Raw genomic sequence first — 27,429 nt, forward strand, 5'->3', positions numbered from 1 at the left:
CCTTGGGACAGAAGTGTAAGTTAGAAATGCTTTACTTTTGACAGATAAAGGAACTGAGGCTCAGAAAAGCTGAGATTTGCTCTCATTTCAGCAGTAGTGCTGGGATTTGAACCCAGGTCAGTATGACTTATGACTCTACAACCCATGTTCTTTCTACTCCAGCAAACAGCACATGTAACAGCCCCAGTCCTTGCTCACCCTACAGTCCTCACTGGTCAAGGTGACCTTAGTTTCCCACAAAAGGTCTAGAAAATATGTTTATTCATCTTTAGCTTTATGCTTTTAGACTAGTTCTTAAAGTCTACTTGGGGTACGTTAAGGACCATAGGAATGTGTTTTCAATACAGTAATATCTATTGGTTATAAAATGCTGTCATATAATCATCTTCTTTGACACAACATCCCCACCCCAAAACTTACAAGCGAAGAAGCTGAGGCACAAAGTGGTTAAGGGATTTGCCCTAGGCGGAGATTTGTTCAATCATAAAAATGGGCCAGAACTATTCCCACTTTGCGTTCTGAGTCGAAAGACTCAAAACATAAGCTCAAGGGGGAGATCTCACCAAATTTCATGTCAGATCGTCCTCTTGGTAATTTAATCCTGTCATTCCTAGTTATATCCCTTTGGAAAACCACCACCAATCCTTTCTTTTTTGATATTTTCATGCTAAAACAATTCCCTGTACAAATCACCTCACACTTTCACAAACAACCAACTCAGCAATACTCCCTGAAGTGTGTACTGCACGTCCCGCCTGTACCCCATCCTCCAGGTGGCTCTAGCTTCAATCCCAGTTGGAATTAATTCAGAATCTCCCAGGATAGGAGGGGGCAAGGAAGGAGGCGGTTACCTCATGGGCGCGGGCTCTCCTGGACCCTTTGTCCGAGTGGTTATGTCCCAATTAGAGTGCAGGGCTCCCCAAAGGGGGAGGACTATTTAAGTTTTGTACAGGCTGCCCTCCAAAAACCACTTGACATAAATGTTTCATGGCTAGTCTCTGTGAAGCCGGGGCTGCAACACTCAGCTGTGAGGGTGTTTATATTTGTGGAACTCTCTTGAACATTTGCTGTGGGTTTCAAACAGCTGCTCTGCTGAAGCTCTGGGGATAGGAAGATCATGAATATTCAGGTGAAACCACCAGAATGAACAGCCGTTAATAGAGTAAATGCCTAAACAGTTGTGTAAGGCTTATTAAGACCTATTGGGGCTGAGATAATAAATTCCCACTCTGACATGTTGCAACTACTGTTGCTTAAACACTTTGGACCACCTCTTCCGAACTGAAGGAAAAAATGATGTTAGTTCTCCGCGCAAACACAAAGGAACACCTGGAAGCCTTGGCAGGGGAATGAATTTTGGCAGAGATCTTTCCGTGGACCGACATATCCTCAGGAAAATGATGTGCTGTTCATTGTTCATGCTGTCAAGGTTATCTCAATCGACTACAGGCTGGAGGGGGCATTGTTCTGGCACCGGAGAGAATTTGTCCCGACTCCATGAGACCCCCTGGACATCAGCCTACACGAGCCCCTGTGACACTGACCCTGACCCTTGGCCCCCCTCATCCCCAGCCCCTACGGCCTGGGACCACCCCCTCTCTCAGCCGCTTCCAATATGGTATTGGAGGGACCAAATAAACACTAACATTGGGCTCTTTTGTCTTCTGCTCCATAAATCCATAGCAGGGAACAGGATGCAAAGATGGCAAATGTAAAATTGACCTTTCCAAGTGGCAACACCTGGTGAGTTAAAAAGTCCCTTGCACGCTGGGTTTGAGATGCGCACGATGTAAAAATGGGGAACATGGGAGGCAGTGGAAAGGCGCTGTTTTCTCCTTTGGATGTTACCTGTCACATTTTGTTAGGCTGAGTCAAACAGCATTGTTCTGGCACCCAGGGTCACAAAGGCATTAACCACGGGGGAACAGAGGAACTTACCCATGTTCGCACCTAGAGGCAGACTCAGTAGTATTTGATCAGAAACCTGCTGTCAATTCAGATAAAGAGTATTTGACTTCAAATAAAGGCGACTAACTTAATGAAGGGAGCTTGCACATGTAAGGCCACGCTGGCTTCTCCAAAGCTGTCAGGGAGAGCTTACCCAGACTAGTCATGTTCGCTTATTTTCCTCACCTCTGAAGATACGATGGGGTCCCGCTAAAGACTCAGAGTCATCAGAATTTTGGAAAATACACTCACAACAAAGAAATGCACATTTCCCAGTGCATCTAGGTAGAAGTAGATTTGAGGATGTAGTGGATCTGAAGCTGAATCGAGGCTTGAGTAACCCACGGCAAATTATTTTGCTTCTCTGAAGTCTAGTTGCTTTACCTTTGACACAGGCATTATTCTACCTACTCACAAGCTTGTTCAGAGGATTAAAAACATGTAAGCCACCTGCTAAAGGAACTGGCTCATGGTAGTTGCTCAGTTAGTATTGTTTGTTCCTTCATTCCACAATTATTCACGAGTTTGTTTACTTCTCTTCCTCCCTATTCCTTCCACCAATGACTTGAACAGGGTTAGGTTTTAAAAATTCCCTTGCCAAGCAGAGATTAGCTTCTTTCTTATGCAGTTTCAGATGTCTCCGTGCATTTAACCTACTGCATAAATCAGCAGTTTGCATAAAAGCCAAGCAAATGAAAGGGGAAACAAATCTTAGGTGCCCCTTTCCTTCAGCCCTCCATACTCTACTCTGCATCAATTATGGGTGACCTGGTTACCAATATAAGAACCAAATCCGTTTCGGAACCTTTTGTGTCATGGTCAAGGTTCCTGAGGAAGAACAGATGGAATAAATTAGTCAAAGCATGCTTAACTGGAAGGACATTTCTTTCCAAGAGTGGCCAAAGGGTAGAGGGGACACGCAAGGGACAAGGTAGCAGAAGTGCCTCAGAGAGCCTGAGGGCTAGGACTGGGCATCCATCTGTATTTTGAATAAAGATGTATGGTTTTTGTTCCCATTTACAAGTGAGTCAGGAGGGATCTGATAGCTATTATTCTTCCAGAGATGGGTCGGAAAGTGACCCTGAAAATCTGTCCAAATGGCAAGACTCTTTCAGAAGAGGGAGTAGGAAGCCTTTCCTTTCATGTGTTCTCAATAGAGTTGAGGCAGACATTTGTCTATAATGATGCCTCCTGGCAGGAGTTTGGATGGGGTTCGTGGATGCATAGAGGAAACTGCTGGCAAAGCCTCCTTGCTTGGCCAAAAGCAGGGACCTGGCTGATTTGAGACCAGATTACCATACTATTCCTCTTTCTCTTGTCTTTTTTCTCCCCTCTATTTCTGGCTAACAGTCATTTCATCACTTCCCTGCTTCCCCTGCTTGGTGCCTCTTAATATCCACCATCGCTCCCTGGGTTCTGATCACTCCACTCCAGGGTGGAGATCTCTGGGGATACCATTTTGTTATTTTTATCACACAACAGGTGTGCACTCTGGTCAAACCCATAGAGTAGAAGACCCTCCAGTGCCCCGGACTGTGGATGTGACACGTTCACTATACCTGCCCCCTGCAACCTGTGATGACTTTGTCACGTGAAGCTACTCTACTATTTCTCTTTCCCTCTGAACCCAAACAAACAGTAAACAACACATGCTTTTTATTCCAATTCTGGAAAAGAAGAGCTGTTTCCTATGAAAGCCCATGCCAAGCAGAGTCCTTCTTTTTCCAAGAGGTTTTGGGAATGAGTGATTTTTTCTTTTTGTCCAGCAAGCAGGAAAAAAGAAACAAAACAGAGGTTGTTTCATAGATAATCAATGCAGGAAGGGATCTGAGAGATGATTGAACTGAATCTTTCCATGCAGGTGAGGAGACCTGGGGCCCAGAGGTTGAATGACTGCCCCAAGGAGGTCAGGAGAGAGCTGAGGCTGCCGGTGGAAATAAAAATAAGGATAAATTACATTGACTGTGGACTTTGTTTTAGGTGCAGCCATTATCTCTTTAGTCCTAACAGCCTTCTCTTATTCAGGGAAGGAAACAAAGGTTTGGGGCTCTTAGGTGACCCACCAAGGTCACACAGATAGTAAGTGGCAGACGGAGGACTCACACTTGGGGCAGTTCAGTTTCAAAGCTGAGTGTTTGAACACTACTCGTCCTAGACCACTTCCACTGCTCCCCACTTGCAAGTAAAGTCTGTGCTTCCACAACAGAGCTAAGGGTTCCATTCTCTCAAGTGACAACAATTGGACCAAACCTGCCATGTTAAGTTGCCCCAACAGAGCCAGTGAGAGCAGGGGAAGCGGGGATACGGATCTCCTGTGCTGAACTTTAGCAAGTGAGCCTAAGCCACTGGCTTAATCTTTTGCAATCTTTGACTCAAAAAAACTTACTTTGCAGTTGTGGTTAGAGGTAATTTCAAATACGTTCCAGATGTGACTAGAGGCTGGTGAGCAGCTCTTGGGGCAAGAGGGCGCTGGGCCATGTGCGCATAGCACCCAGGGCTGGCTCAGGAAGTGGGTCGATCAGCTGAAAAGGTAACAAGCTTCCTTTTGCCTCTGGCCAGAGGAAACACGGGGGTAGCAGGGAGAGGGCTGCAGCTGACTTGAGCTGGGTGGCTGGGGAGGAGGTAGGGCAGCTCCCAAAGGGGAAGCAGCCTGCTGTTTCTGTGCAGTGTGGCACAGGATGCATGATTTCTGGAGCCGGATAGATTTGGGTCTGCACTTGATTGGCAGTAGCTGGTAAGTAGTTTAATTCCTGTAAGCCTCAGTATACTAATCTATAAAATGGGGCTTGATACCTGCCTTATAGGGCTGTTTTGAGAATTAGGGAGAAAGTATGCAAAGAATCTGAGACAGAAAATGTTGGCTATTATGCTTTTATTTTGGGCCAGGAATAATAATTAAATCAATAGTTTTATAATTTTTTTCCAGCTCTCTCTTTCTTCTCAAAAGTTTCTGAATTTTTTGTTTGTTTTTTTGGCTGCGTTAGGTTGGCATGCAGGATCTTTGTTGTGGCACGTGAACTCTTAGCTGTGGTATGTGGGATCTAGTTCCCTGACCAGGGATTGAACCCGGTCCCCCTGTATTGGAAGCGTGGAGTATTAGCCACTGGACCACCAGGGAAGTCCCCAAAAGTTCCTGAATATTTAAAGAGAGTGGATCCCAAGGAGTATTATTAGGTTTCCTGAGTGGTATTGGTGGATGGGGATGCCAATTGCTCTACAAATAGGAGAGACAGAGGGCATGGTAGGAGTGGCTACAGGAGGGGAAGGAATCTAGGGAAGGTGCAGGGAGGAGGAGAGAGGTAGCAGCAACTCTAGGGAAAAGAACTTGGGGGAACCAGAGAGACTTCCAAGGATGAGTTAGAGGAGGTTTTGCTTTGTGACGTGGAATGTAAACCTCCCACTCCGGCTCCATTAAAGAAGCCTTTGGTAAAAGGCTTCTATCTTACACATCAATGCTTTTAGAGTATGGTTTGTGATATCCATTGACAACAGGCTCCAGGATAAGAATGGCTGAGAGTGGCCAGTTTATTTAAGTTACTTCTGAGGATCTGTGTGTTGGGTAGGGTGACCGTGTGTTCTCTGGGTGTTGCCCAGAATGACGAACTGAGCAGACCCATGGAAATGGTCATCTGGCTTGCCGGATTGAGTTGATTTGGAGTTCAAAGAGCTGTTTTTCTCAGTAGCCTCTGTGAATGGGATGAAATTTGTGGCAGTATGTATGGGTGAAGGTGATGATGTTCAATTCGGGGCTCAAATCTGGTAACTCTGAAAAATTTCAAGGAAAGACCAGCATTTTGTAGGCATCTTCTTCAGTGCTACATGTAGAGTAAGGGTGCATAAAGAAGGAAGAACTCTGGGGGGTCCATTTTTGTCCTGGAGGGTAGGACATAGAAAGTCCTAGTTGTCTGCCAGTGATGATAATCAATCCACCCTGCTCTCTGGTTGTCCTGGAAGGAGGTCTGCACAGAGTGGGGAGCAGATAGAGGGAGCCCAGGCCTGGAGTCTGGGCTCTGCCACTCTTCTTGTGACTGTCACCAAGTCATTCAGCCTCTCAGGTCCCTCTGCCTTAGAGGGAGTCAACAAATGGCCCTTGGGAAGATCTAAGAAGTCATCTTGAAAGTGCACTGTAAACTAGGAAATGCTACCTAAGTACACAGTATGATACAAATATGATAAAACTCAAGGCTCGGGCTTCCCTGGCGGCGCAGTGGTTGAGAGTCCGCCTGCCGATGCAGGGGACTTGGGTTCGTGCCCCGGTCCGGGAAGATCCCACATGCCGCGGAGCGGCTGGGCCCGTGAGCCATGGCCGCTGAGCCTGCGCGTCCAGAGCCTGTGCTCTGCGGCGGGAGAGGCCACAACGGTGAGAGGCCCGCGTACCGCAAAAAAACAAACAAACAACAAAAAAAAAACCAAAACCTCAAGGCTCGACCTTGGCTCTGATGTTTTCTAGTTAGGTGACCTGGAGCACCTCCTGTGACCTCTGAGAACCTCTGTTTCTCTGAAGGAAAGGAGAGGCAGCAGTACTGACTCTGCTGGGTTGTTTTGAAGAGTATCATTGGCCAAAGTGTTTCATAAATGATACAGTGCAATAAATGTAAAGGTTACTGCAACTGCTTTCACTACTTATGAATTTTATATTGATATCATGTAGATTAAAGAAAAAAAATGAAGCCCTTATATTAAACACTATGTAGGACACAGAGCCTTTTAATGCCCTGTAACACTCACTTCCGGTAAGAGGAAGAAGGTGAGCCTTTCTGAAATGAAACATGCTTCCAAACAGTTTTATTTGAACTTAATTTTACTATGTGGCTAGTGTGGACAGAGCTCTTCTGTGGGTAGCACATGACTCACTCCTCAAGCTTTTCCAACAGCAGTGAAAAGTTACAGCTATTTGATTTCCCCAGTAAGGAGTTATTAGCGGTAATAATTCCTGAGAATATTAGGTTAGGTGTGGCCGTGCCTGTTCTCAGGAAGGCCCAGGCTTGAGTACAGTAAATACTTCATGATAACTCACTGGCTAAACAAAACACATACAGAGACCTGGGGCTCCGAGCCCTGACTGAGGTCGCCTTGCTGAGTCAGCCCACCAGCCTCTGGCTTGGTCATCCCATCATGGGCGCTACACCCTGCACCAGTACAGCACCAGTACAGCTGCTGGACAGAGGCTCCTAAACTCAACATGTCCTGAAGCAAACAAAGCATCGCTTCCTCGACCTTCTACTCCTTCTTGATTCCCTGTCTGGCTAGCAACACCCCTATCTCCCTAGTCCCAGAGTCTCATGATTTTAGGGTTACAATAGACACCACCCTCTCACTTCCTAAGGCCAATCAGGGCTGGACTATGGCCAGCTGGGCAAATCACCTTGCCAACGTTTGCTGTTTGTCATTCCCTCTTGTAATTGCACTGCTGTCCCATTTCAGGCCCTCAGCATTCTCATGTGGACCATGGCAATTTTGTTTGCTTTTGCAAATCCTTGCTAATCTTACTTGGATCTAGTTGTCCTGCCCACCTTTAGTGTGTCCTTCCGTACACTTCTCTCCCTACTCATCGGCATTCTGAGCTTCGAAATGCACAGGTCTGGGCACCCTGCACCCTGCTCACAAGCCTGCCATGGCTCCCTACTTACTGCCTGTAGAATTTTGTTTAAATTCCTTGGCCTGGCACTGTAAGCCCTCCGCAATCTGGTCCTTTTTGATCATCCCTTGTACCTTGTTCCTTAGTTACACTCAACTACTTGCTGTTTCCTACACTTAGTTTTCCATTTTCTGCACACATCAGATCTCTGCCCATCCTCCCACGAGACCCCAAACTGGTGCCTCTATCAGGAGTAGGCCCTTAGCTGCAGGTAAATGTCTTTTTAACCTACATGCCCACAGAATATTCTGCATCTTATGTTAGCCCTTATTATATACACTGTGCCGTGAAATATAAGTATCACAGGTAGGGGGCAGCACAAATGATACTTTCTCAGAAAGGTCACCTCTGAGCTCTCTCTTTTTAAAGTATATTTCTCCTATCACTCTCTTTCATAGAATCTCATTCTTTTCCTATAGAATATTTAACAATGTTTATAATTTTGTACTTGTATGTATGCTTATTGCTTAATATTTGCCTTACCTACTGCATTGTGAACTCCCTTGTTTGCATAGGCATGAAGTATGCCAGTATGTTTATGTCTATCACCAGGGCTTAGCAAAAGTGCCTGGCTCATAGTAGATGTTAAATAAATAATAAATAAGTAAATAAACAAAATAAATGTCTTCAAGCCTACCTAGATTGTCAACTTCTTGAGGTTGTCTTTGCATTTCACCATTCCGTCTAGCTCAGTCCTTCTTCTGGTAGGTGCTCAACCAACAATAACTGAATTGGATTTTAATTTTAGGTCTTCATTTCTTTCTGTTGAGTGAGGAAATTACTATGGCTGACTTGTTGGCCTTTGGATTTGTTCATGAAAGAAAAGGGATGGAAAAGTATGCAATTAGATAGTCTTTGATCGCATTCTAGTAGATTTCCACATGGGAGACCCCCAACATGCTTCCCAATAAAAAGCCTTTACGGGGCTTCCCTGGTGGTGCAGTGGTTGAGAGTCCGCCTGCCGATGCTGGGGACACGGGTTCATGCCCCGGTCTGGGAAGATCCCACATGCCGCGGAGCGGCTAGGCCCGTAAGCCATGACTGCTGAGCCTGCGCGTCCGGAGCCTGTGCTCCGCAACGGGAGAGGCCACAACAGTGAGAGGTCCGTGTACCGCAAAAAAAAAAAAAAAAAAAAAAAGCCTTTTCATGGTAACGCAGATCAACACTGTGGCTGTTAGCAGCAGAAATAATTACCAAATTTCTGACATGAGTCTGTTTATCCTGCTACTGTCAAGGGTAATCATGTTAGTTTAAGAAAACCCTTTTGCCTTGATTCTAAGTGTTCACATGTGAAAATGTTGTCAGGTGTGGATTCTGGCTGTGAAATTAACATGTGTAGAAATTTATGTATGTGTTCATGTTGTGGAAGACCCATAACTTTAATGAGGGCAGGACACGATTTATTTGTGAATTAATTGATCAGAGTGTTCAACCATTCATCTATTTGTTTATTGTTTTGTTCTTTTATTTTTAATTACTCATTTGTTTGCTCACTTGACAAGTCCCAGAGGGGTAATTGTGGGCTTAGCCGAGTCAGGGCTATAAGCAAAAACACAACGTGTACCAGTACCAGCCCTCAGTGAGAGCTCGGTGAGAGCTCAGGGTGCATAAAGTGATCACAAAAGCCTTCATGGAGAAGTCAATATGAAGAAAAAGGATTCTTCCCTTTGATCAATAAAGGGAAAATGGGATCTCCATTCACTAATTTTACATTGCTCTTCCTTGTTGGGTTCATTTGGTCATTGACCATATTGTGTGTGTACATGTGTGTGTGTGTATAAGCTGTGTATGTGAATATGTATACATTTTGTATGTGTGTGTATGTATACAGTGAACTAGTCATGCCTAAATTCTGGCTGTGGAAGAGATGAAGGAAATTAACATTTCTAGCTTTCAAAATCCATTATTTAGCAAGTGATTATTTTTTCCTTGTAAACTGTAGAACTCATCATTCACATACTCTACTGAGAGGAAAGCCAGGATGCAGTCAGATGAGAGCACTGCTGGATGGCTTGGGTAGGAGGCCCAGCATGGGTCACTCAATCTTCTCTCTCTAAAGAGTTTCTAGGGCATTGAGTTATATTATATAAAATCTACTGGCTGAAATTATTACCTTTATCGTCTCCCTTTCATCTTTTTCTTTTAACTTTCAAAGTTTTATTTACTAGACCCATGTAATTAATATATCAAGAAGCAATCAAAATATAACTAGCAGTGGGCATAATTCTCCATGCATACGATCCCAGCAGATGAACAAGAATCTACCAATACCCATGTGGGGAAAGAGTTCGCACCTCCTAACGTCTCTAAACTTGCAAGCAGGGTCCTCCAAAGGGTCTCCTGGAAGCTTTGGCCCAGATCACAAAGGTAGTAACCAGATCCCTAATGTGATTCCAGGCATGTCTGAAATATTTCAGGCCCATCAGATAGTGCATAAGATGAAGAAGTAAACACCCATGTGCCCATCATCAGCATATGAATAAAATGTTATAACTATTATGGAAGTCCTCTGTTACCCCCTCTTTAATTGCATTTCACCCCCTCCCTACCCCACCCCTTTTGGCTTTGTGGTGATCACTTTCAGCCTGCCATCATTTTCTAAAGCCCATAGGGTATAATTTGGTTTGTATGAACTTTTAGATTCAGTTACTCAACAAGAAGAGTTTCCAGTTCCTTTGCATTTTCTGCCTTGGATTATCACCATTTTTTTTTTATTAGTTGATCTGACCCTTGGAAGATAATTTAAACTTGGCTGAAGTGTTTAAGTAGGTGGTTTCAGTTAGAGTATGTTGTCCCACAGAGACCACGGTCAAGCTCCTCATTAATTCAGTTCACGTATTGTGAATAGCAACATGTGTGGGAGGCACCAGGATGATGTAAAAATGGAAAACTGGGTTATTAATCCTGGAGGGAGGTTAATGAAGAGAAATTTGGGGAGCATAATGGTCATCCAGCTATTTTAGGGGCTCTCATTCTCCTTCATACTCCTGACTCCTGATTGGTCATCAAGCGTTTTCAATTCCTCTTCTTAAATATCTCTCAAGAGGGAGACGCAGGTCTCCCTCTTCATCGCATACACAGGGCCTCTGTGTATTCAGGCCCTCAGCACTCTGGCCTGCTCTGTTGTAATAAGTCCTTAACTCACTTCATGCTGCTGCTCACTCCCCTCTAATTCTATTCCTTTTACTGAATCCAGAGAAATCTTTCTAAAACAAAAATCAGAGTAGGTTACCTCATTTTTCTTAACACCTTTCAATGGCCTTCAGGGTAATGCCTGGTATTCATAGTTAGGGTCCCTGCCCACCTCTGTGCATCCTCTCTCTGTCTTCTCCACTTCCCACTCTTGCTTTAATCAGGTTGAGCTCCGTTTGGTTTTTTCCTCTCGTGTAGATGTGCCTGTGCCCGCTGTGAACTCCTACTTGTCCTTCAAGGTTTAGATCTAGTGTCACTTCTTCTGCGAAACTTTCCTTGATTGCCCCTTTCTGAATTCTCATAACACCCACAGACTCTTCCATCTTTGCACTTAATAAATTTTCTTGTAGGGTTTTATTTGTCTGTCTCCCTCTCTGGACTGCAGGTTCCTTAAAAGGTAGGATTGTTGTTTATTTCTCAACCATAGCACCCCTCACCTTGCCTAGCTTGATCCACGTTTGTGAAATGGATGAATGCATGCATGCCTGAAGCTAGAGGAGGATAACTGAATCATTCCCCCACTTGAATGTAAGCTCCAAGAAGGATGGGTTTCTGACTGTTTTGTTCTCTGCTGTAGCCTCTGCACCGAGCACCATGCATGGCACATAATTGGCATTCAACGAACAGTTGATGAGAGAACGAACTAAGACTTCTTCTGTGTGACTCCATAGGGTAGATGTCTGACAGTGGGTAGAAATTCCAGGGATATTATCTGGGGGATCTGTTCTAGCCCTGCAATTTACCAGCAGGAGGCTCAGTCTTGTGCAGCCCTTGAGTCAATGTAAATCAGGCCTAGCAGCATGATTTTCACTCCCTTCCCACTGGATAGTTTTCAAAACACAGTCTGTGGACCACATGGGAAGCACCTGCACCAGAGTCGCTGAGGTGCATATTAATATTTCAGGTCTCTGGGTCCTGCAGTAGACTAGCTGAATCAGAATTTCTGGGGTGGCTCCAGCAATCTGTTTTCCACTTGTTTCCTGTGGAGACTAGGAAAGTTCAACAATGGCATTGACTACACTGGAAGGGTAATAAATACCTCATCAGTGCAGGAGATCTAAAAGAGGTTGAGCAAACTAGTTAGGGTAACACTAGGCTGACTCTCCCACTCACCCCCTAAATAGTACATGAACAGCACAGTGTAGGCACTCAGTAAAATTTGCTGAAAAGAATGAATGGGTCCGAAACTTGTTCATACAAAATCACATAAACACATGTTAAGTGATGCTAGGTGTTTGTTCTTTATCTGTATACTTCGGAAAGACTGAACAATTTATATGAGCCAACAATCAGACCTGGTTTGTTTTTGGACTTGAATTTCCCTTTATATTCACAAATAACACTACAGGTAGGAAGTCATTAAATTTCTCCTATAACATTTTTATAAAAGTGACTTTTCTGAGCATTACAAAATCCCAATAAAGTTGAATCCCTTAAAGTTCACTTGAAGTTGACCTGGAAAAAAAGAAAATGGGCCTTGAAATTGAGGAATCACAGTTGTAATGACCTTAATGGATTTACAAACCACTCACTCAGGAAGGAGGATGTGAAGATATATAAACATGGCACGCACAATATAAACATTTTATTTCATTTGGCAGGAGATATCTTTAGGGAGGGTGATGGGGGGGCTTGTTTCCCCTTCTTTTTGGCGTGTTTCATCTTTAATATTTACAAAGCATTGGCATCTTCAAGGATACCTAGACACTTTTCTGCCTGGGATCTTCCTTTCCAATCGTTAGAAATACCAGCAGCAGAAAGAATCAAGAAATCTTTGTTAGGCTGGGAATGCCTTTTCAAAATAAACTGGGAAACTTCCTGACTCTTACTTTTGGAATTTTCAGCAGGTGACCGTGGAGCCCTCCAAGGATGTACTTTTTGATCCAGTGAGCACGGAATCATATTTACCCTTCTGGCTTTAACACATTTTAATATCTGTGTTTTCTATTTATTTGGATATTTGAAGGAGATGATTAAAATACTGTCACCTTGCTAAGTATCATTTGATCTTCGAGGATATAGCCTGATATTGCTGAATATTACCTCCTTGTACCTCATCTCTTTCACTTAATGGGGGGGCACACTCTAGAGGGGGTTGAATGGCTCCCCCCTCCCCCCCAAATATATACCTACTCAGAACGTTTTTTTAAAAAATATTAATTAGTTAATTTTTGGCTGTGTTGGGTCTTTGTTGCTGCGTGCGGGCTTTCTCTAGTTGCGGTGAGCGGGCTCCTCATTGAGGTGACTTCTCTTGTTGAGGAGCACGGGCTCTAGGTACGTGGGTTTCAGTAATTGTGGCACGTAGGCTCAGTAGTTGTGGCTCCTGGGCTCTAGAGCGCAGGTTCAGTAGTTGTGGCGCATGGGCTTAGTTGCTCCGCGGCATGTGAGATCTTCCCCGGGCCAGGGCTCGAACCCGTGTCCCCGCACTGGGAGGCGGATTCTTAACCACTGCCCCGCCAGGGAAGTCCCTACTCGGAACCTTTATAGGTGATCTTATTTGGAGAAAAGGGTCTTTGCAGTTGTAATTAAGGATCTCAATATTAGATAATCCTGGATTATCTGGGTAGGCCTAAGTCCAGTGATGAGTGTCTCTAGAAGAAAAGGAGAAGATAGACACAGGAGGAGATGATGTGAATACAGAAGCAGAGATTAGAGTGATGTATCCACTAGCCAAGGAGAATCAAGCATTTCTGGCAGCCACTGGAAGCTAGGAGAGAGGGACTGTCTGTCCCTCAGAGCCTCCAGACATGCTAACACCTTGATTTCAGACTTCTGGCCTCCAAAACTATGAAAGAATACATTTCTGTTGTTTTAAGCCACCCAGTTTATAGTAATTTATTGGGGTTGCCCTAGGAAACTACTACTCTATGCTTTGGACCCAATCTCTCCACCTTTCTGCCACCCTACTCTGCCATAAGGCTAGACTTATCCTAAGTTTGAGGCCTCCTGCTTTGGTGAGGGATCTTACTCCACAGTCTGCGCTGGGCAACCAGACTTTGAGAACAACCATGGTTGTCTTGGGGCAGAAAATGTTGAAAAATAGCTAACACTCCTTAGTCACTTATTATTTGTCAGGTGTTGTTCTGAGAGTTTTACCTGCATTGTCTTATTCAGTCTTCACAGTAGATCTCTGCAGTTGGTTCCATTGTTTTCTTCCATTTTCAGAGGCTCAGAGGATTTACCTATTACATGTTTAGGCAATTATAGAGTTGAGAGCAGAGCTGAGCTCTGAACCTCGGTCAACCTCACTCCGAAGTCTTTTCTCCAAATCATTTGGAATTTCAAGGAAAACAGAGAGCCCCTGGAGGGCCAGGGCCTGAGCAGAGCTTTGGCATTCACAAGGGCGCCCCTGGACATCTGTGTGACTTCTTAGGTTCTAGAAATCTCTGTACTGTGCTTGAGAAGGGGATGACGGACTAACTCAGAAAAGGACTCCCAGGTTGAGTGACTCAAATCTGATTTTTATTTAAATCCCCAAACGTTATGAATAAATCATTATTAGCACTATTATAAGTTACTTCAAGTCATGGGATATTGAGGTTGAGGGTTGCTTTGCTGGCAAGATGGTCCAGCCTTTTATGTTTAATGTTTCACATGATAGTGTGGCTGCAATATCACTCCCTCCTCTTCCCTCCACGTCCCCTTAACGCTTTCTTCCAAAATCCAGTGAACTCATATACGCTTTGCCTGAACTTTTAAATAAGTAGAAATGGCCTCTTCCTTGACTAGGTGGACAGCAGCCCAGGTAGAGATGGCACTTACCAAAGGAGCCAGGAGACCTGCGTGACAGTGAAGACAACACAAGCCCCTCCAAGAACCCTCAGAACCCTTCAGACCTCAGCAGAGTAAGTAGTGGGGAGTCACACTGATTATATGAAGATGGGGAACCCCTATGGATACTTTGTTTACCTCTGTTGCCTTACTGTCCTTTGCACATGATAAATGCTTAGTGGGAATTTGTTGAATAACTGAGAACAATAAAAAGAATGTCTATGTGTCTCAGACTCTAATCACGTACGAATTCATAGAAGGGGAGGTCTATGAGTTAGGGGAAAGTGGAGAAGGCCTGGTTCAGAAAGTGTCACTTCTGACACCTTGGAGAGCTGACCCAACAGTGGGTTCGGCTGTTGTCACTGGGTTGATAGGAGCAGTGGACAGTGTGGGTGCAGCCAGCCAGCTCCACACCTCATTAGAATCAATATTTGCTACTTTGGGCGCCTCTGGAGGATACTTGGGTATTATTGGGGGGTGGTCAGAAAAGGATCATGATGTGGTCATCCCAGAGGAAAGAGGATCAATGAGTTCATTTTGGAGGGGAGCAGGTGACTCCCAGATCCATGTGCAGGTGGTCTGGGCCTGACCAAAGAGGAGGGGGCTTGCTGAGAGCCTGTGTGTTCAGAGAGGATGGGATTCAGCCACAGAATCGTCAACTTGCCCGTTGCCTAGGAAAGGGCACCTTGGACGCCTCTCAGTTGGAAGATATTATCTCCAGATGGAGTCCTATGCCTGCTGGCAAAGTCAACAGTATTATTTGGTAATATTTTGATGTGCTATTTATGTGGAAAGGGGGTTTATTGACATATCTTTCACATCATGCACAAACAGCTCTAACTTTTTCTTTTGAAAGGGACGATAGTGATGAAGATGGAGAATCTTGGAAAGGAACTGAGGGGCAAAGAATGGGCTGGGCATGGCATTGTGCCCAACACCATGTGTCCTGGTCTGAGCATCCAGGCCAAAGCTTGATTTGCATTCATGCTGCGTCCCTGGTTGGTGAAGCTGGACTTGCTTATCGTCCTGATGAGACTGGCAAAAGCTCCAGACGAGGGGTGACAATGAACGGGAAAACACTGCAGAGGGCAGGGATGGGAGGGGAAGGCTCGGGGGAATTACCCAGGGGTTTCATGTCATGCATTTGTCTGTTCATCATCTCCATTTGGGCAACAACAACTTAAGAGGAGCAAGCAGAGAGGTTCACATTATTTTAGTGACCCCTGAAAAAACTCCCACATCTCTGCTGGGAACTGTGTGCTTCCCCTCCATGCAGCATTTGTTTTAAATATTTAGCTTCCCCACACAGTGGCAAGCTCATTTACCCATTTCCTCTCTCTTTCTCCTTCTCTCCTCTCTCTCTCTCTCCCTTTCTCTGTGTCTCTCCCTAATGAAATCACTTTAGTCAGCACAAATTTGAAGGCAGAACCAAACCCAGTAATAGCATATCTCAGGCTGCTATCAATTTTCCGCCAGAAGAACATTTCAGGACACAAAGTCCTTTGTCTATTTCCAGAAGCTCAATTCAATGACATTACATGAATGACTACAACCCTATAGCATGTTCTGCACCGTTTCAAATTGTAACCTAAAAAAAGGGAATAACTTGGATTGCGGCCAGAGTGTAATGATTTCAGTTCTTAAGAAAATCCAGCAACCATTACACCACATTCAATATTTTCTTGCTGTGGAAATTTAAGAATTGACTCTAATCAAATAGCAAGCCCACCACCCCCATCCTCCATTTTCTTATGGTTCCTGTTACTAACAGGCCTCCCACGTCTGTTTTGGCTTAAAAAAATAAATAAGTTTACAATATGTTTTAAAAATTGGGCTGAATCAGACAATTGTATATTTTAGAAAATGAAGGCAAAACGTAAAACAGGCTAATCATGATTCCAAATTCAATCTTCAGGGCCCTAATTGATCCCATCCCAAAGGTAACATTCTATCTTAATTGACATGCCGAGATGGTTACAATTATGTAAAATAAAACTGGGCCTGTTGGAAACTCCATGTTTTCTCGTTGAACAGGAGATGGCCAGCTTTTATAATAGTTGATTGCAAAAGGATGCGACCACTTTGCTCATATTTCCTATTTTGGTTTGGCCCTTGTACATGTGCAATGAGGTCCCCCACCCTTCCAGTGAAGTATGGACATCAAGGGGGATTTGATGTCATTATATTTTCCTTGGGGCTGAAGGAGGCCTGATAGAAAGGGTCAGCATTTTCAATGTCCATTTTGGAAGTCAGTTAAAAAGAGAGAATGGAAGAGAGAGAGGGGATGAAATCGAACATTTCCCCATTTGTTGGCAGAGGGATATGTCTGCGCGATGGTGACCACACGCGCAAGCTCGTGCTCAGCCTTGATAGGAAACAGATGGCAGCGAGCGAGCACTGAGCACGCGGAGATTATAGAATGCCGGGCCCACGGGATGGACCCACAGCCCTTCTGTCTCTCTGCCGAGGGCACCCCGACTGGGAGGGCAGGACTCCCTGGGGGCCATACTGGAGGCTGAGGAAGACAGGAGACCTGTTTATGCAATCAGGAAAGGCAGAGGCTGCCTTCGATGGGGTGGAACACCTGTGCCTCTTGGCAGCTTGCCTCCCCGGATGGGTGAACCAAGGGAGCCCGGTGCGTGGTGGTTACTATTAATCACCCTCCTCCTGCCCAGCAGTGCCAGCCACAGGGGCATCTTCTTCTCACGCATGGCGGCGGTGCTTACTCTCTACCTCCCGACAAGACAATGTCATTCTGTCAACATCCACACTGGTCCTGATTTAGTTTAGAGCGTCAGGTCTCTCCTGCACGGTGGCAGTGGCTTTTCTGACTGGCCTCTCTGCCTCCAATCCCGCTGCCTCCAATTCACAAACCTGCCTATGTGGCAGGTCTAAACCCTGCCAGGGCTCCCCAAGAACCTCAGAAAGGAGAACAACTGCTGTTACTTATTTGTGTAATTATTTGTTTCATGCCTCTTTGGCTGCCAGTTTACTCCTGGATCCTTGGCATCTAGCACAGTGCCAGGCCGTGTGTGTGGAGCCTTGGGGTATTTTTGTTGATTGAATAAAAATGCTCTTCCTTGGGCTTCCCTGGTGGCGCAGTGGTTGAGAGTCCGCCTGCCGATGCAGGGGACACAGGTTCGTGCCCCGGTCCGGGAAGATCCCGCATGTCGTGGAGCGGCTGGGCCCGTGAGCCATGGCCACTGAGCCTGCGTGTCCGGAGCCTGTGCTCCGCAACGGGAGAGGCCACAACAGTGAGAGGCCCGCACAGCGTAAAAAAAAAAAAAAAAAAAAAAAAAATGCTCTTCCTTGAGCACTGAGGCCAACTCCCCAACCTAGAGAGCGTTATATACAAGTGTGCTCATATATTCTTCTCTTAGCAAAATATCAGTGCTTTAGTCAACATTTATCACCTACTCTAGACCCATAGAGACAAAGAACACAGTGAAAGAAGTACTCTTCAGGCTGACAGTATAGTCTGGACACACTTAGCTCCTCCGGAAGGGCCTCGGACAGGAGCGGTCCGATAAGCAAAGAATATTATATTTTGCTGTTACTTTTTGAAGACCCTCAAGACCTCAGGGTTGTATGGGTCTTAAATCACCTTGCTCAACAGATTAATTTTGCAGAAGAGGCAAAGGAACCCTGAAGAGGTTATGTGACTTCCTAGGCGATCAGTTGTCAGTTACAGGTAGGGCTGTGATGAGCACCGGGGCTCCTAGCCTGAGGCTCTTGTACCTGTTGGGCTGGAGTCCCAGGTTATTTGGGAAATCAGCGAAATCCCTCCACGGCACCTCCTTTAATTCCATTTCACGTTTACACGCCTCCCCCCATCCATTTCCCATTTATATGTTATTTGTGCTCAAGGCCGCCACGGAGAACCCTGTTCCTGAGAAGCAGCCTGGGACAAAGGAAGGAGAGTCAAGCCTGGAGCCAGAACGACCTGGGCTTGAGTCTAGGCTCTGCTATTTCCTTGCTTTGTGAACTTGAGCAATTTACTTAGTTCCCTGGGCCTCAGTTTCCTCATGATAGCAACCTCACAGAGTTGTTGTGAAGATTGAGTGAGAAAACATATGAAAAGCCTCTGCCATGTTATAGGAGCTTAATAGATATTTAATATATTTTCCTTCCTACTTTTCTTGTACGCTACTGAAACTCACCCGTCCTGAGCTTCTGTACCATACTCCCCTCCAGGTTATTCATACCATTGCATGTCTGCCCTTCCTTCCTCCCTCTTTGTATCTATCCCAAGGTGACATGTGCATTTTTTAAAAAATTTATTGGAGTACAGTTGATTTACAATGTTGTGTTAGTTTCAGGTGTATAGCAAAGTGATTCAGTTATACATATACATATATTCATTCTTTTTCAGATTTTTTTCCCATATAGGTTATTATAGAATATTGAGTAGAGTTCCCTGTGCTATGTAGGTCCTTGTTGATTATCTATTTTATATATAGTAATATGTGTATGTTAATCCCAAGCTCCTAATTTATCCCTCTTGCCCGCGTTTCCCCTTTGGTAACCATAAGTTTGTTTTCGAAATCTGTGGTTCTTTTTGTTAATAAATTCGTTTATATCATTTTTAAGAATTAGATTCCATGACATGTGCATTTAGTTAGACTAAATCTGGAATAATTTATAATAATTTTGACTACTACGTATTATCTAGCATAAAGTATATTTTATAGTTTATTATATATTATGTTTCTATTATATAAAAAATAAAAATACTCTTTGTCAGAGATGAATAAAATACTGGGGTCAGTAGATGAAATAGAAAGGATGCAGCCTTTGGAATCAGAGACGGTTTTGAATCTCCATGTCCCATATTACTAATAACATGTCCTCGGGAAAGTGACTGTAACCTGTGGAAGGCTTAGTTGTCTCTCCTCTAAAATGGAGTTGATAATTTCCACCTCTCAGGCCTGACCTGTGGATGGAATGGAATGATGGCCCCTGCCTGGTACAGGGGAAGTGCTCAGGAAAATGGCTAGTCTCTTCCTAGCACCTGGTACAGACTGGAGCCATCAGATGTAATTTCAACAATTATCTGTTGAATTACATTGCATTTCTGAACCCTAAAGGATTGATTTTAAGGTGGGGTGTCCTGGAGGAGAAGAGGATTTCGCCAACAAACATGCCCTGAATTCCATTATGTGCTAAGAAGTGGAGGTTCTAGATGTGTTCAGTGGATCCCTGTGATCCTTTAGGGGGTTCACAGCCCAGGTATCAGCAGAACATACACATTTCATAGTAAAACACAAGACAACCTGATCTAGGCTAAAAGCCACAAGGGTGCTTCCAACTGAAAGTTTCTTGAGATTGAGAAGAAGGAATTTTTCTTTTGAATGGGGCTGGAGGACCATTATTTCCAGGAGGCACTAGGGTATGAGGTGGACCTTGAAGGAAAGGTAACCAGTCAGAATTCAGAGAAGAACCACTTTGGTGGGAAAGCAGAAAGGATGGGCTCACTCATGGATCCTGAAACAGGTCTTACAGTTTATCTGGAGGCAGAGTAGTTAGTTGGGTCTGAAGTTGGTGGAGTACAGCTGACTGGAAATGCCCATAAGTGACATTCACTGGTTCAGTTACTCCTAATCCTAAATGTCTTAGATGTTACTTTTCTAATTCTACCGTGTTGGTCATAGGACTACAGGAAGAGGGTGTTGCTGAGTGACATCAAAATAGAAAAGCCATACGTGGGTAGACACACCAGTCCCAACACTTGCTTCATTCTCAATCATTCCTTCATTCAAAGTTTAAGCTTATTATATGCTAGGCATTGTCTTTGGCCACACCTGAGGTAATATATCTGTGTTCTCTCTCCCTCCACCCATTCGGACCATGTTGCTCTAGAATTGTCAAGAGTGGCATCTTTGTGGTGGCTCCATACACTGGTTCCAGAGACACAGATTTCCCCTCTGACTTCCAACCCATGCGTCTGTATTCAGCATTATGCACACCACAGTGATATGCCTGATATGGTCATTCTCTCAAGTTCACGGTCTAGTGTGTAAGTCAGTGAGTACAGCGAAAATCACAGTAGGGGTTGATCAAAGCTATGATAGACATAAACATGAGGTGACGTGAGGAAACAGAAAAGGGGGATTGGAACCTGATTATGGTGTCAGGAAGACTTCTTGGAGGAAGTGATCCATGAGATGGGGCCTGGAGGATAAGTGTGAGAGAGTAGTTCCGGTGAACTGAAAACCCACCGTGAACTGAGCACCGTGGTAGGCGTTACGGTTACAGCAGTGGTGAGCAGAACAAAGTTCTTTCTCTCAAGGAGCTTTCGTTCTAGTAGGGAGATAGCGACAGGCAGAGGGAACAGCATGTACAAAGAACCAGAGGTGTGTTTACAGAACAACATATAACTCAGTATGGCTAGAACCTGAGTCAAATGTGGGGGATTAAGAAGAGGGTGGCTTGGGAAAGACAGGACTGAGAGGTAAACATTGTGTGTGTGTGTGTGTGTGTGTGTGTGTGTGTGGTCTTGAATGACCTTGTGTGTCAGGCTAAGGAGGGTAAACTTTGCCCTGAGGACAGCAGGGAGCCATTGAAGAGTTTTCAGCAAGAGTGACATGATCACATTTTCCTTTTAGAACAATAACTCTGGCCACAGAAGTGAAAAAATCACTGGCTACAGGAACAGAAATGAATTGGAGGGAAGAAAACCGTGTGACTTTGGAAAAATGATTTAACCTCTCTGAGCCTCAGCTTCTTTATCTGTAAACTGGGAGCACTGTCCACCTAATAGGATTACTGTGACATTAAATAAAGCAAAATAGATCAAATGGCTCTGGTGTTACCAGGTCCTGTGTACTCCTCATATTTCAAGATGAGAAGTGTTTTTTTTTTTTTTTTTTTTTTTGGTACGCGGGCCTCTCACTGTTGCGGCCTCTCCCGTTGCGGAGCACAGGCTCCGGACGTGCAGGCTCAGCGGCCATGGCTCACGGGCCCAGCCGCTTCGCGGCATGTGGGATCTTCCCAGACCGGGGCACGAACCCGTGTCCCCTGCATCGGCAGGCGGACTCTCAACCACTGCGCCACCAGGGAAGCCCCAAGATGAGAAGTTTTTAAGAAGCCCAAGAGCCCATTGGATTTCAGGGAGCAACTCTGGGAGAAGAACTGGGGTGACACTGGTCTGGGCCAGGTAGCAGACTGAGGTCAGGGGCAGAGACATTCAGCCCTTGATTCAGAATAGAGCTAATAATGGTTGCTGTACGTCTAAGGATTATTGCTGGAGGAGAAGTGTGGTGTGTGGTGGAGCGGGAGAAAAATTGCTATTTTGAGACAAAGAGTAGAATCCCTGTCAAGAGAGAGAGAAGCCTTTGTCCCGGACACACTTTCATGGGTGTGTTTGATCACAGAGCCTCTGTGGTGTAGCCGGGAGGAGCCACGGGGAAGAGATGAAGAGAGAGCTAAATGGACATGAAATAAATTGGTATGTGCTAGGTTGGGAGTAGACAGAGAAGAAAAATATAAGAGGAATCGAAGGAGAGAGGGGGAGATAACCATGGCAGGAGGCCAGGGATTCTGAGGAGAAGTGAGAAATTCCCAGTTGTGGGTATGGCCGAGAGATTTTAAGAACAGGAACATCTAATTGCTTAACAGTGATTCTTACCCTATCTGTGTGTTGTTCTGTTTTGTGACCACCCATCACTGTTCTTCTATATTTTCAGTAAACTGTTCAGGAGTGGTGTTTGGGGTAAACCATGGAAAGAGGTGAAACTGTATATTTGAGTCAGCATGGAACGGAGAGAAGAGTACAGACACTGGAGGAGTAGCAAGAATGCTTTCTAGATTTAGTAGGAGCAGAATATCTGAGTAGCAACAGATCAAGAACATTTAAACCCTGGAATCCACAGCAATCTTGGGGAGAGTATTAGATTTGATGTAGAATGGAGTGGAGGTAGCGTCTCCGCAATGCTATTAGAATCTCAAAGGATAGAGTGATTCCAGCTCACATTTGAGTTGCATATGGAATTTGTTCTGACAAATCCGAGAAGCACAACTACTTTGGGAAAGTATGTGTGGCCTTTTGGGGAATACACAAAGCAAGTGCCTGAGCTAGAACCTTACCCACTTTATCCACATTTCAAAAATGTTACCCAACTATCCACTTACCCATCCATCCACTCACCTACTCACTCATTCCTCCCTCCCTCCCTCCCTCCCTCCCTCCCTCCCTCCATCCATCCATCCATCCACCCACCCATCCACTCATCCATCTATCCTTCCATCCAGCTATCCATCCATCCATCTATCTATTCTTCCATCCATCCTCCACCCATCCAATCTTCCATTATTTCTATCTCTTTCATTGCTCTCTGGAGATCAGATTGATAAAGTTAAAAAAAAAAAAAAAGAAAATCAGGAAATCCTCTCCCCTCCTTTAGAATTTCCACTGAATAATGTATAACTTTAGACCTTTCCAGCCTCTTTTCTTACTTTATGGACAGTTACCCAACAGTTACCTGCACTGTCAACAGGATCAGCCTGAACCAATGTGGTCTGCCTTTCCTCTCACAGTTTGCAATCTAGATATGGATTTGGGACTTTAGGATTTAATTAGAATCTATTTCCCCCATTTTTAGAAGCTCATTTCAAATCCTCTTAGCTTGATCTGAATCTCTTGAATTTTTCCGTTAAGTATTCTGATTGTTATAGATGCTTGGGAGATTTTGTCTTCAGCCATTAAAAGAAAATGGACAGTTTTTAAAAATTTTGTAAGAATCCCACTGATATTTTTATCCATCTTAATTTCATCCAAAAACTATTTGGATAGATGGTTTTTACTGTGTTAGTCAGTCATTGAGGCTCCCAACCTGGCTCTGAGCTTGTGGTGGCAAACAGACCTTTGGATTACAACTCCATGAATCTGATTCTGGGATGTAAACTCTAGGGCACAAATGATTTTAAAAGTAGGTTGAAGCCACATTTCTGGCCTGGGGTTCTGAATGTATTGGGTTGGCCAAAAGGTTCGTTTGGGTTTTTTCTGTAAGATGGCACAAACACCCGAACGAACTTTTTGGCCAATGCAGTAGAACTCCACCGTGTGGGGGGAGTCTGAGGTTGAATCATAAAGACAGAGGCACACCTTAGCAAGATCAAGTAGAGAGAAGCACCTGGAAACCTTAATGATCAGCCTGGCTGATCCTGTCCCTGGAGTCCTCTAATCCCCCAGGTGCAGCCACTTCACCTGCACCTGTGGGTTCAGCCTTGCCCCAGAATCTGGATTCAATCCTCTCCCTATTTAAGGGGAGTTAAGGAATTCTGGGCCATTAGTTCAATCAGTCCAATGACTAGTTCCCAATGACTCAGGTTTGAATCTGAGTTCCCCTGGTTTTTCTAGGGCTCACCGCAACCTGACCTCCTGCTGTTCGGTCTGAAGTTTAGTTTCCTGGGAACCTATTCTCCAATCCCTCCATACAGACCACCCACATGTCTGGAAATTGCCAATGCTGTTGAGAGACTTTACTAAAACCAGGATGTCACTTACAAAGCATCCAAATGCCAGCTGCTGTCTACATCTTCCCCTACTTCAAGCATCTTCTTCATTTGTCCCTTTAACTGGGGTCTGCCTGATCTCTGGGTTCAGGTTCATTTTCATCTTTTTTAGTTTGGAAACGTCTGTGAATCAGTCACTCTACTAATCCTATGAATACAAAGATGAATAAGACACCATCTCTGTCCTTTGGGAGTTCCCAGCTTGGCAGCAAAGACAGATGTGGAAACAAACAATCCTACTCAGTGGATGAAGAATATGCAACATGCCAGAAGGAACAAGGAAGGGTGTCCTTCTCCTGGAGGGTTCAAGGTCAGCTCCACCACGGTGGAGAAAATTTGAGCCTTAAAGGATGGGTGGGAGTTCGCTGCACAGATAATTTAGATGAGCATCTCAGTGAAAGAGCAATCAAAAGCCCATGTGCTTTTGGGGGCAGTTCAAGCAACCTGGGAAGGCTGAAGGGCAGGGTGGTTGGGAGATGAGGCCACTGAACTGGGCAGGGGCCAGACTCGTGATGACCTTGTATATAACAATGATAATGATGTTGGCAGTGGTAATAGTAGAGGAGGATGCTGTTAATAACACCAGATCCAATGTTTCTCCTTATAATATTCACATAATGTCAATAAGAATAACTTAGACAATAACAATAACTGCCATTTAGGTCCCACAACCAGTTCCCTAGAATGTTCCTGAGCGTTTTTAACAGCATGGTCAGATGTGTGGGAATTGCCGGGGTAAAGGGAGTTAAGCAGATTTCTCAGAGCCTTCCGTGTGTTAATGGGCTTTGTGACCGGGATGTGACCTGAAGCACTTTCCCCTCCTTCAATATGGTGAGGGACTACAGTTTTGAGCAACACCCTCTGGGGACAGACATAGGATGTTTTTCACATCCTGCCCAGTCCAGAGCATTTATCAACAGCCATTCCCAGGATGTAAGAAGGCAGCAGCTGCGGGAGCCTTGGAAAAGTGCGGTGTTAGTCACCTTCCCTTCCACCCTGCTTTCTTCCATCATTCACACCCTGTCCAAGATGTTACTGTTAATCTCTTTGACATTGCACAAGGATAAGGCTGTCAAGCAGTCACAATTTCTGAAAGTGAAACACCGGGGAAAGAGTCAGAGTGGGAAGGAGTGAACTATGGTGATGGAGAGACACTCATAGTGGGAAGAGTGGCCTGGGGAAGAAACTTGAGAAGGGGTAAAACACTTGCACTGATAATTGGATATGGAACCCATTCCCCAATTATAGTCTTGGTTTAGGGACCTGGGTTTAGAACATTTGGGTAAAAATGACCAGTAACTCAGTGCTTCCCAAGCCCTAGAAGGGCAAGACCCTACTATACTAATTTCGTAGCTCCAGAACAGCCCCTGTGTAAGGTAGGTGCTCAGTTCATGTGCTAAATTAAATTTTGGTTTTCTCTCTGGGACTCAGCTCTTTGTTAGTAGGCCTGCTGGTTTCTGGTGACATTAAAGATAACTTGCCTTTGAAAACAGTGGTGACTTTTGGAAGGAGGGATTGGGACTAATTTTTTTTTTTTTTTTGCTGTACGCGGGCCTCTCACTGTTGTGGCCTCTCCCGTTGCGGAGCACAGGCTCCGGACGTGCAGGCTCAGCGGCCATGGCTCATGGGCCAGCCGCTCTGCGGCATGTGGGATCCTCCCGGACCGGGGCACGAACCCGTGTCTCCTGCATCGGCAGGCGGACTCTCAACCACTGCGCCACCAGGGAAGCCCGATTGGGACTAATTTATATTTTGTTATAATAAATGTGTTACATTTATAACCAGGAAACAACAATAATTTTTTGAAAGGTGCATCCTTAGTTCTCCCTTCAAGCAATTTTTAAAGGTAGAAAGAATGGGAGGTTGAAGGGGATATCTTTCATGATGATTCAAATTAATCATCCCCTATTTGGCAGGAAAGGATGGAGAGAAAGATTGAAATCTTTGGACCTAATGTTTCCAAATGTTGAGACCAGCATAGTACATGGCATGCAGTAAGTGTTCTGTCAATACCTGTTGAATGAATGAATATGAGGGAAGTTGGTGAAGCTTATTATCCTATTAATTCTCCCTTCCTTCCCCCCTTCCTTCCTTTCTTCCTTTCTTTCTTTCTTTCTTCCTCTCTCCCTCCCTCTCTTCCTTCCTTCCTTTCTTTCTTTCTTTTTCTTTCTTTCTTTCTTTCTTTCTTTCTTTCTTTCTTTCTTTCTTTCTTTCTTTCTTTCTTTCTTTCTTTCTTTCTTTCCTTCCTTCCTTCCTTCCTTCCTTCCTTCCTTCCTTCATTCATTCATTCCCTCTTCTAAAGATCTTCCCAGTTACAGAATTCCTCCTGTGGCCTATGGGTAAGGGATGGGTGAGTCAGGAGGGTCCAAGCAGGTTGAGTGACTGGCCCAGGTTACTCCGTAGTTTGGGAGGCCAGTTAGCAGAGCCAGAGCTAAATTCAGAGACTGTGTTCAACCAGGCGCACCTGGTCCTAGAGGTTCAGCCCGTCAGGGCGATGCATCGCCATGGACTGTGCACATGTTGCTTTCCATGAACGGTGCTGGTGTTTGGAGCATAAGGCTGCCTTGAACAGATCGCAGCTACATGGAACAAAAGTAACTTTGCAAAAAAGAATTTCTCATACACTAGCACCCTTCCTGCCGGCCCTGTTGTGATTTTGCACCAAGGGTGCATTTTAATTGATGAAATGTGCTGCACAGCCCAACCAAATTGAAAAGTAACAACCTTCACTTACCATTTGGAGATGTGACAGAAGTGCCAGAAGTTAAACTCTGAGGACTAAATGAAATAACAGAAGCTCCCTATCTTCTCTTGAAGAAACTCATTAGTTTTTGCTTTCTCACATTCTGCTTGCCATGGCCCGCAGCCAAAAATGGCAACGGCAAAGATAATAAGGGAGAGTTAAGAGCGTGTGCAGAGTGGCTGGGCTGTGTGGGACCCCGGACAGTTGGAGGAGTGGCTCAGGTAGGGAGAAGCTGGGAGGCAGGTGGGAGGGGAAAGGGGAGGGGGGAGGAGGGTGGATACAGACTGAGAGAGAGAGAAGAGAGAGATACCTATGCACAGAGACACAGAGAGAGAGATGGGGAGACAGAGGCAGGGCAACAGAGAAACAGAGAGAGACAGAGAGAGAGGACAGAAACACAAGAGTGTATGGGAGATCGTACACACATGCTCAGAGATAGAAAGATACACATTGAGATGGAGAAAGAGAGGAAGAGAGAGAGAAGGAGGGAGGGAGAGACAGAGAGAGAGAGAGATACGGGAGATCGAATGTGTTCTGAGTAAACATCTACACCAGTTGGGGTGGGTCAAAGTCAAGACCATGCTGTGGGGAACAGCAAGGGCATGGTCAACTCCATCAAGATGCT

At 44.9% G+C, this 27,429-nt stretch overlaps 1 protein-coding gene and 1 long non-coding RNA gene across 6 annotated transcripts in view; one reads left to right on the forward strand and one right to left on the reverse strand.

Annotated features, from left to right (window-relative positions):
- The window catches only part of NFIA (nuclear factor I A), a 595,358-nt gene that overhangs the window by 508,749 nt on the left and 59,180 nt on the right, over positions 1 to 27,429 (reverse strand). The gene's annotated exons all lie outside the window — the stretch shown is intronic.
- Positions 4,557 to 17,618, forward strand: LOC132593840 (uncharacterized). The gene is made up of 3 exons (XR_009559751.1): positions 4,557 to 4,681; positions 14,507 to 14,622; positions 15,405 to 17,618. It is a non-coding gene; the product is annotated as an uncharacterized lncRNA (long non-coding RNA).

This window comes from Globicephala melas, chromosome 1 (assembly GCF_963455315.2).
Source record: "Globicephala melas chromosome 1, mGloMel1.2, whole genome shotgun sequence".
Taxonomy (NCBI): domain Eukaryota; kingdom Metazoa; phylum Chordata; class Mammalia; order Artiodactyla; family Delphinidae; genus Globicephala; species Globicephala melas.